General features: G+C 40.9%; 1 protein-coding gene across 1 annotated transcript in view; it reads right to left on the reverse strand.

Moving 5' to 3' along the window:
• nr3c2 (nuclear receptor subfamily 3, group C, member 2) overlaps nucleotides 1-11,010 on the reverse strand; it is a 131,447-nt gene that overhangs the window by 95,289 nt on the left and 25,148 nt on the right. The gene's annotated exons all lie outside the window — the stretch shown is intronic.

Genomic DNA, 11,010 nt, shown 5'->3' on the forward strand with positions numbered 1-11,010 from the left:
TGTTGTATGTCATATAAGTTTTATGTGGCAGGAATTGAAATGCCAATAAGCAATAAAAACAAAAATATGGAATATTTGAAAATTTTAAATTGTTATTATTATTATTTTTATTGTCTGCACTTTGCACATTCAGTGCCGCACCTCATCGTCATGACAAAACCCTGGCAGAAACTCGACACCTCTCATGTGACAGGCACCTGCACCCTTCCACAGCATTAGCTGCTAGTGTAACCCATTTACGGCTATCCAAATTTAGCGCGAGAGGAAATTAAATATGACTTCTTTGAGCGCCAGACGGATGATTGTGCAGTCTCTCCGCAGCTCCAGCTACTCACAGTTTCTAGGTCAAGTGAATAAACATTGGCACTGTCAAGCGTACCTCCGCACGAGACGAGACAGTGAGAGAAGAGCACGAGCGAGAAAGCGAGAGAAAAAACTTTCTTTCGCTGCAAACTTCACCGAGAGAACCTGTTTCGGCGGAGCAAAAAATAACCGCCATCATGCAGAGTCGATAAAAAAAAAAAACGTATTAAAGTGCTGACTCGGATTAAAAAGAAAAATGAGACGATGGGATTGACACGTCAACAGCCTCTGACAATAAGCTACTAATGTGCTCACGTTATGCTACGCTACCGGCCTCCCAGCGCTATATAAAGTCTCGATGGATCTGAGGGGCTTAAACGCTTCATCAGATCAAAGTCGTTTACAATGTTGCATAGTATGTCGGTCGATGAGCAGGCCTCGTTTAATCCCATTCGCAGGAAAGGAATTTAGTTATACGGAATATTATTCTGCTTCCTCCTTCATGCTTTCTGCTTCCTCCTATATGCTTCCTGCTTCCTCCTTCATGCTTCCTGCTTCCTCCTTCATGCTTCCTGCTTCCTCATTCATGCTTCCTGCTTCCTCCTTCATGCTTCCTGACCAGGTTTTATACATGCGTAAGTAAAGAGTCAGACCCCACGAGCGAAAAGCATGCAGGGGCTCTGTGGGCTCAGTACAGCTGGAGCTTCACCTACTGGCAGCTATACATACTTACTTTCTTTCTTTCTTTCTTTCTTTCTTTCTTTCTTTCTTTCTTTCTTTCTTTCTTTCTTTCTTTCTTTCTTTCTTTCTTTCTTTCTTTCTTTCTTTCTTTTATTCATTTTGTCTAACTTTCCTTCCTTCTATCTTCCTTACTGTCTATCCTTCCCTGCCCCCTCTCTTTTACTCTCATCATCCCTCTCTTTTCCCCTTTTTTTACTCCAGCCCTCTCAATTTTTTTTCTTCCTCGATTTATCTCTAGTTCTTCTTACTAACATTTTCCAACACTATCCCTTTCTTTCTTTCTTTCTTTCTTTCTTTCTTTCTTTCTTTCTTTCTTTCTTTCTTTCTTTCTTTCTTTCTTTCTTTCTGTTGAACATTCCTCCCTTCCTTCTTTATTTCTGTCTTTCTTTCCCTGCCCCCTCTCTTTTCCTCCCACCATCCATTTTTCTCTCATCATCCTTCTCTATTCCTCTCTTTCTTACTGCAAAACTTAACCAACTTATTAGTTTTGTTTTTTCCCTCATTAATCTCTTCATAAATCACTAGTTATTCTTACTAATTTTCTCCAACACTATCCCAAGCTTGCTTTCTTTCTTTCTTTCTTTCTTTCTTTCTTTCTTTCTTTCTTTCTTTCTTTCTTTCTTTCTTTCTTTCTTTCTAGATTATGAAACAGAGCTTATATTGGCTCTGTTGAGGCGTTTACAGGATTACAGGTGGACCTGCAGGACGCCATGATGGATGTCATGTCTATGATTTTGCTCCTGCTCGGCCCTCGCCGTTACTGTCGCGTGTCGGTTGCTGTCAATTTCCAATCGTACTAATCATCAGCAAAACCGTGTCCCCTCACTAATGACCACGAGACTATACCGTTCCAGGGTGCTAATGAAGGAAAAAGAGAGAAGCATCTGAGCCACGGTGGTCATTACTCGGCTGCAGCAGAAGGACAAAGGTCAGCGGTGGTGACCTCGGGAGGACTTGTCCACTGGTCTCGCTCTCCTACAGCCAGCCACGTTCACTTCATTTACATTTGGCAATGTGGTTTCACGTACTGTTCCTACTGCAGAACATTTGCACTCGTTCTAATCTCGTTAGCGCAGCGTTAATGAACTGCGAGTCCCAGACGGCTGCTAAGGAGAAATGAATACGCTGCGATTTGTTCACGTAAGGCACAGATCAGCGGCTGTACTCCTCATTTCCTGTCTAAACCATCCAAATGGGTCCACAAATGGACATGAGGACCAAGAGTGGGGTCAAAGAGAAGTCAGAGGGAGGTCAAAAAGAGGTCAGAGGAAGGTCAGAGGGAGGCCACCTTTTCTCTTACTATCTCTTTCTTTTTGATTCCAGACCTCTTTGTCTCATTTTCTCCCTCAATTGCTCTCTCGCTCTTTCCTCCGTCATCTCTTGCTTTCAATCTTCACCTCTGTTTCCACCAACTCTTCCTTTCGTTTTCATTCACCCTCTCAGTCGAACTCTTCCATTCCATCCGCAGCCTGTTCTATCTCTGATCTCCTCTCGCTCCTTCTTCACCTCCATCTATTTTTCTGTTTGTTCCACTAATCTCAGTCTCTCTCTATACCTCTATGTCGTTCTTCCTTCACCAATGCCACTTTATTATTTTGTCCCTCATCACATTCTTCCTCTTTTTTCCTCCATCTCTAACATATTTCTTCAATTTATCTTTTGAAGTGATAATTCTCTCTCCCTTTTTTCCCCTCTCTCACTCTACTGTTTGCATTCAGTTTCTCTCCTTTTTTTACTCATTTTCTCTAGCGCTTGTTATTCCTCTCTTCCTCTCCCAATCTCTCCATTCCTTTTTCTTTTTCACTAATCATATATTCACTTATTACAAAGAAAAAGCATTTCATCAGTTGCCAAAAAATCAGTCATAAAGTTACACATAAATAAGTCAGAAATTAGACATTTCCATTTCCAGTCTTTATATTTAATATTCTGAGACGTAGTGGATTGTATGAACTCAATCAAAACACTGATTATTTTATACTTTCACACATATTATACAGTACAATGCTGTTTATTCTAACTATAAACTCTGATACTTACACTGTATTCTGTAGAATACTCTACTGTACACCATGGTCTGTACAGTACCAATACTTGGAAAGTACCCCCTGGACCTCAGTTTTCTAGGCAAAGCTCACTATATACTGTTAGACATATGGTATTGAGATATTCTCCACAGGGTTGCTCAGATAAGTTTAGGTCTACCCAAAAATAGATGTGCCAAGCTTGTAGAACCATTCTCAAAAAGACTTGAGGCTGTAATTGGTGCTAAAATGGCTTCAACAAAGATAAAGGTGATAGAGTGGCCAAGTTTGTCCTGAACCCTAGTGAGCACCTGTAAAACATCCTCAAGCAGATGGATGGAGAAGCGCAATGTGTCTAACATCCGGCAGCTCTGTGATGTCATTATGGAGGAGTGTACGAGGATCCGGGCAACAACCTGTGCTGTTTTGGTGAATTTCATACCCAGAAGAATTAAGGCAGTGCTTAGGGTGTAGTCACTTTTGTTGGCAGTTATTTAGACAGTAATGGTTATATTATTGAGTTATAGGACTGTAAATCAGTATGAAGGAGAAATCTTTAGAGGAACCATCCTCATCCTCAGCACATTTATTACAGTTCTATTTAGGGATAAGTGACCACTCTGTATGGGTGAATATGTTTCCACCTCAACAGCCTAAAGGTCCATGAAGTTATTGAGCAACTTAAGAACTTTTTAGGGTGGATTTGGACTGGAATTAACATCAACAGTCTACTACAATGGCTCAGGGCCACAGTTTGCATGAACAGTTTTGCATTTATGCGCATTTCACTGAACACCTTAACGACGATGGAACTGTAATGAATGGTCATCCTCAACCGGATGAGAATGGATTCCCGGAGTTTTTCTTTGCCAAAGTTGCCACTGGCTCGCTCATTAGAGATAAAATTTACAATTATAAGTAACAAACTTATAGGCACTAAACTTATACACTCTTTTATACAACTGTCTCACCGCTTTACCTCTGCAAAGCTGCTTTGAGACAATGTCCTTTGTTAAAATAGCTCCACAAATAAAAATGAATTGAAAATTGTATTAAAAAGAAGAAAGGGGAAGGATTGCTGGTCACTGGTACTTAAATGCTGTATATTAAGTTATTGAGAGAAAACAGGTAGTTTTATGTGAAATTAGACATTGAGCCCCATATAACAAAAATAGAATGATCCTCGTTTCATAACACCTCTGTGAAGATTCGACTGTGAGATTGGTGAACCAGGGTCCTCCTATCAAAGCATTGTATCTTCGACTATTCGGGGTCACCCCTATGCTATTAAATTTGTATGTTACTATGTCACTATACTATGTTACTACTTGTTTAAAATGTAGCGCATTCGTTCAGAATAATGATCAGAACTACAAGGTTGGATTGTGCACTTTTCAGCCAATCAGAAAGTAGCATTTAAACAGACCATGGTATAAATGGTTATATAATAAACCCCACAGATTTAAAATAGTTTAGCAATTTTCATTTCCAATCAAGAGGTTTGTTATAATTGGTTTCCTAGGCCGGGTTTAAAATCGTTCTAGAAAGTAAACAGGATCTACGGGTTAAAATAATCGCAGACCCGTTGGCGATGCTGGTTGCCCGACGAGTCCACTTTGTGAACCAGTAGCATCAATAATGTAGAACTGTATGTGTGGTGTTAAATTTAAAAAGCCTCTCTTGCATTTACAGGAATCACACAGTAGAAATTGGAGAGTAAGTGCCCCCGTTTTTAACCCCCTGGGCGATTCACCACTCTGTCAGCCAATCCGTCAGCTCCAAACACCTTGAAACTTTGTGATAATTAGGTTGACATAGTAAAGAAAATGCAGATGGCGCTCTCCTTTTTTTCCCCCAACACATACTCTTTTGGCAGACAGGATATTTTTTGCCGTGATGATGGCAGCGAAATGCATACACACCTTCCTATCCCGTCTCGCCCTCCTCATCCTTTGCATATCTATTCTCAGTGCGTGCTAAGCATCCCTGCTTTTACTCCTTACCGAATTAGCCGAGCCACTATCTCCCTGTCCCGAGACACGTCCCGCAGACTCGAGGATGCAAGCTGTAATCTAAGGTTATGGGCTGAATGGCAAGAATAAATGCCTCTCAATGGTCTTTGCAAAACTAAAGGCCAATTACCTTAATGGTTGGCCCAAAGGGGACACGATTCAATTCTGTACAGCCGGAGCCACTCTGGCAATTAATCACACCTGCCTCCTAAACAGAGAAACCAAGCACAGTGTCCTGCCCAAGCACAGCCTGACCTTCATTTAGCTAGAAGGCTTACTAACACACACATACACACACACACACACACACACACACACACACACACACACACACACACACACACACACACAACACTGAGAGATAGAGCATTTTGCAGAGCGGGCAGACAGACAAAGATCACTGACACGATCAGAAAACGTATGAACGGTTACAACACCATTATTTCATTTGATATCATTGGCTTTCAGTGTTCATGCAGGAATAAATGAAGACAAGATACAACTGACATAATGCATTGACACTGATAGGATTCCAGTGATTGGTACAATTAAGGTTAGCATGTTTTTATCTGGAGTTCACCCAACCCTATTCTCATTCCAAAGCTTGACTTGGCTGTTCAAAACCCTGGAAAATTGTTGGATACTCGAAGGAAGGGAAACCACACTGCTAGTGGAAGAGTTGAAGTACCTCAGGATCTTGGTGTAAACACAAGCGTAAGATTGACAAATGTTGGTCAAAATGACGTCAGTTTTCAAGACAAAAACCTCAAAGCCTCCCGATCCAGATAAGGTGGTTAAGGCACCTTGCAAAGTATCCTCTGGATTCGGCACCTTGCAAAGTACCCCCTGGTTGCCCCATGCTTGTAAAAAAGACCTCAGTTTTTTGAGCAAAGCTCACTGTATACTGAGTATACTAAGATACCAACATATGGTATTGAGATATTCTCCACAGGGTTGCTTAGATAAGTTTAGGTATGCCCAAAAATAGATGTGCCAAGCTTGTAGAACCATTCTCAAAAAGACTTGAGGCTGTAATTGGTGCCAAAATGGCTTCAACAAAGATGAAGGTGATAGAGTGGCCAAGTTTGTCCTGAACCCTAAGGCGTCATGTGTCTAACATCCAGCAGCTCCGTGATGTCATTTTGGAGGAGTGGACGAGGATACCAACAACAATCTGTGCAGCTCTGGTGAATTCCATACCCAGAAGAATTAAGGCAGTGCTTAGGGTGTACTCACTTTGGTTGCCAGTTATTTAGACAGTAATGGTTATATTATTGAGTTATAGGACTGTAAATGGGTACTGATATACAAACTGCACACTGACTTCTCAAAATATATATCCAAGTTTTATTTCTATAGTACTGTCCCTTGAGAAGAAATACTGAAATGGTTGCTGAAATGTCAGGGGTGTACTAGCTTTTGATATATGTATATATATATATATATATATATATATATATATATATATATATATATATATATATATATATATATATATATATACACATATTTACAACGCGAGTCAAGTTGCAATTTATTTTTGACTTTATCACCGTTTACTGCCGTACTAGTATATCATCACGCTTCGCTTTAGCACTCTATCATCATTTATCTTCAGCAGCGACTTCAGCTTCGACTCATAAAATAGTTTCGAGAGCACTGGGAATTGAAGAGTCACTACTTTGTTAGTTCCCCAGATGTTTTCTATAATAAAAAAGAAAAAAACAAAAAGAGAAAAAAAACAAAGCTGCAGAGAAAAAAAGAAAAATAAGCAGCTGCACATGGATTATTAGAATATCTGAAACAAGCTTGGCGCTGGTGGGGGTGAGAGTAGAACCACCAGGAGCCTGAGTGGAACAACATGACTGCAAAACAATTACACTATAAACTGTAAACACGGCGAGGACAAAACAGGGGAACGACCGTGGCCGCAGTTAAGTCTCGAGTGCAACGCGAAGCGCCTCGGAGACTCCTCGAGGGTTCTCAAGGGACCGTCGGCCCTCCTGAGTGACTCCGCCGCTGCCTGCAGAGTCGGGAACTGAAGCAGGGCTGCACTGCATAAGCGAAGGAGATACCACTGTGCTGAAAACCGACTCCCACGACACAAGCGGTGACTCAGCACGTCCTCGGTTGCCCTGGCGGTATTCACAAGGGCATTCTTTCCAACATGTGACAGTCACCGCAGATGCCATAATGGCACAGGAATACGGTACAACCTCATACCTGAACCCTATTTTAGTTTATTTCCACCAGAGCTACGAAGCACGTTTTTGATAAAGATCTGCCTTTGAGCTGCTCAACCTTCTTTTCATTGAACGTTCCTGTCGATAATGCAGATACGACTCTTCGTTTCGTTCTCAACCTTTCTTATTTTAGCACGTCTCTCTTTTTTTTTTTTTACTCTGCGCCCGCTCGCGGGAATAACAGCTGAATACACAGTGTGGGGAAAAAAAACCCAAAAAAAACCTGATCCCTTTTCTCACAAGTTCCTATTCGCTTCTTCTTGCTGGCCGATCCTGGCATGTCGGATCGTGGTGAGACGCTGGTGCAATCTCTTTGGGGGAAACACCTCTTGTTCACATGATACCTTTTTTTCTTCCCTTTTTTTTTTTTTTTTGCTTCATCAAGAGAAATGAACATCTGGCTCCTGCCGTATTCGGCGGCATTCATGCATGTCTAATAAACCTGCAGAAATCGTTCGAAATTGAAGACATAGATAAGACAGGAAATCGTCTTATTTTTAGATGCAGAGATTTGCTTTATTCGAGGGCTGTTTTGTTTGATTAGCAAACAACATTTGAATGAACAACACCATCCTGTCAGTCAAGTGACTATTAAAAAAAAAAAAAAAAAAGCTAGGAACGATGAAAGTTTTTTCCTACCACAATTGAAAAACTGCCAAAAGAATGTAATTACTGTAGTAATAATGATTTTTAGTAGCAGCTGTCTAATATCTCTAACTCAAGGGTTTTAAAAGAACTTCCGAAGGTTGATTACTGAGTGCGATTGTAATGGACTTATTAATAGGTCTATAGCCGTTTTTATGACTGCTGCGGGCAAGTTACAATGGTTCCAATGGGTTCTAAGTGCATCATTTCTGGTTTGGCAGGTCATAAATATTTAAATATGGCCCAGTGTGTTGTTTGGATGAAACATGCACAACATCAGAAAAAATGAAGTATTTACCAGTGGACAGTAACGAAGTAATTGTAATTCGGTAATGTACTTATGTAGCTTTTTCACGTATCTGTACTGAAGTATTTCCGTTTGGGGGGACTTTTACTTGACTACATTTCAAAGTCAAATATCTTAAGTACATTTTGTGAAATCAGTTATTCTTACTGGTCAAACACACCACTAGTACGCCACCAATCAGCTCTGTTTTGAACTTGTTTTGATTGGCGCTTGGTGTATCCACTTATCACCAACATAGAGAGGAATAAATGATGGAAGAAACTCCAGACTCGAACACCTGTGGCCTCATTTGCGTGATTTTTTTAAGATTTTGGGCTCATGATAATTTGAATAGATATCAGTGTTTGAGTCATTAATATCAGTCTATTAATAGATTGCTCCACTCCCTTCACTGGCTTCCAGTAGCTGCACGTATCAGATACACTGATGCTTGCCTACAAGGCCAAAAATGGACCAGCCCTATCTTACCTCAGAGATCACTCCTCACACTGCACCATGCTGTCTGGGATCCTCCAGCACTGCTCCACTGGTACCACCTTCTCACAGAATGAGAGGTAAGTATACTTCAAGGCTCTTCTCTGTTCTGGCACCGAGGTGGTGGAATGAACTTCCCGTAGATGTCCGAACAGCGTAGTCCCCCGCTATCTCTGTCTTATCCTGAAACACTTAAATTAGCACCTTCCAAGTTTGCTTTGTAAAAATCAAGAGTTGTAGTCTGATTTATCTTAAGTTTGTAATCTAGCGTACCAGTGTACATATACTCATTATAAGAGACTCAAAGCACTTTTGTACGTCGCTCTGGACACGGGTGTCTGCTAAATGCCGCAAATGTAAATGTAAATGTAAAGGGAGCACTTTTCCTTTTCCTGGAGTCATATTGGTCACATAGTTTGTGTACTTCATCCACCAATGACCACTGCAGGCTACTTCAATAGCAATTCCATTGTAAGGAATACATTTTGTAAGCCACCTGTATGTATTAAACATAATTTCACATACTGTACTCCAAAAAAAATGTTTTTACAAAGAGTTTGCACTTTTAACACATAAAAAATGCGACTTTGTACCTTTTCATCCATTTGTACTTACATTCATTGTTCTGCAAAATCTATGAAACGCGTTATCACTTACATTATTGCAGCAACAAACATCCACAGCCATCCTTCCATCCCGAGCATCTCTTGATCGCTCAATCAGTAGGACGCACCAGATGCACGTCGCTAATTAAACCACATGCCATTCTGGTAACTGAAGCCGATAAAACTTCGCTTCGAATATACAGTGAAACTTTTTGGCCTCAATGCAGCTTCCGTTCACAGCCTTTACCCACCAATTAAGGAAGCAGCCGCTGGAACAGTGGCCCCTGTCCAAACTGGTATGCACAGCAGGCTATGGATTGGAGTTTCATGACAGCTTTTAACACCCTTGTGCTTGTTTCTTTTTTGAAAAAGGGCCTCCGTGAGTCATGTGAGAAGAGATTCACACGTCCTGATGGGTGCATGCGTGGCGGCGTGGCTGTGTGTGTGTATAATGATGGACTAACTGGATGGACAAACTTCTTCAAGCAGTTCTCGCAGAGCCGAGCCTACTCTGTCAGTGCCAGTGTTTCTCCACCTTTCCCATTTCCCATAAATGCCATTTTCCAAACCCTTCCTGAATGAGGTCATTGTCAGACTTTGAATTTTCACATGAAGACAAAAACGCCAAGTGGGATTGAATCGATACACCTGAAAAACTTTCCGAGAAGCTCGAAAGACCTCGTTTTTTTTTTTTCCTTTTTTTAGTTCCACCTGGAAGTGGCAGCTTTGCCAAAAACATGTGCCATGTGCAGCCCACTGGCAACATCCCAATCTTTATTTCTGGAGTGTGAAGACATTAACAACTGACTTACATCCTCACTAAAGTGGGTAATTGGACAAGCTGGCTTTGCCGAGCTATACATTTCTTATACTTTTCAATGGATCTAATGAACGTTACGGAAGGTTTAAGCAAAGCTGAACAACTAAGACACGGATTACATGCAGTCACCCAAAAGACCAAGATGACCCCAATGTCTCTTGAACTGGTTAATTTCAGGCAATGTTTTCAGGTTTTATTTATTTTTTTTGTGTTTTCACAAATGAGCTCGCTGGCTTTTGCAAGCTTTACTGGAGCTATTCGCGTCAGCCATAATGTAACAAATTAGCGCACCAGACGTTAGCCTGAGCTGTGCCTGAAGCATGGATTAAACGCTCATTTGCATTAGTAAGATTTATGTGGTGTGGAGGTTTATTGCATTAAGTCCTCTATTTCAGCTGAACAGTTACTCATTTTTCAAAGCTTCATAGCTTTTTTTTGGGGGGGGGGGGGGCACTGCTTCTCATGCTAACATCACAGGGCAACACCATCATTAGAAATACACAAACATCTCTCTTCTCCATCAATGAAGTCATCGATGAACATAAATGACTAGTGCCAATGGCTAACATTATCACTCTATAAACTTAGCCATTGGTGGCAATGGCATTGCCAGAATTCAAACTTGCAAAATACAACATATGACTGGACAAATGTTTTCTCTAATGCACCACAATGAAGGCCCTTCTAACATACCTCATAATTCGCATTTATATGACTTGACAAAGATAGAAAAACTAATGACTTTGGAAATAGATATTTTTCCATAGCAGTTTTGCAGGCCATTTCCTGTTTTCCAAAAACCCGAAGCTGTCGCTCGAGGTCAAAAGATCAGCTCC

Source organism: Silurus aristotelis (assembly GCF_946808225.1).
Source record: "Silurus aristotelis genome assembly, chromosome: 4".
Lineage (NCBI taxonomy): Eukaryota > Metazoa > Chordata > Actinopteri > Siluriformes > Siluridae > Silurus > Silurus aristotelis.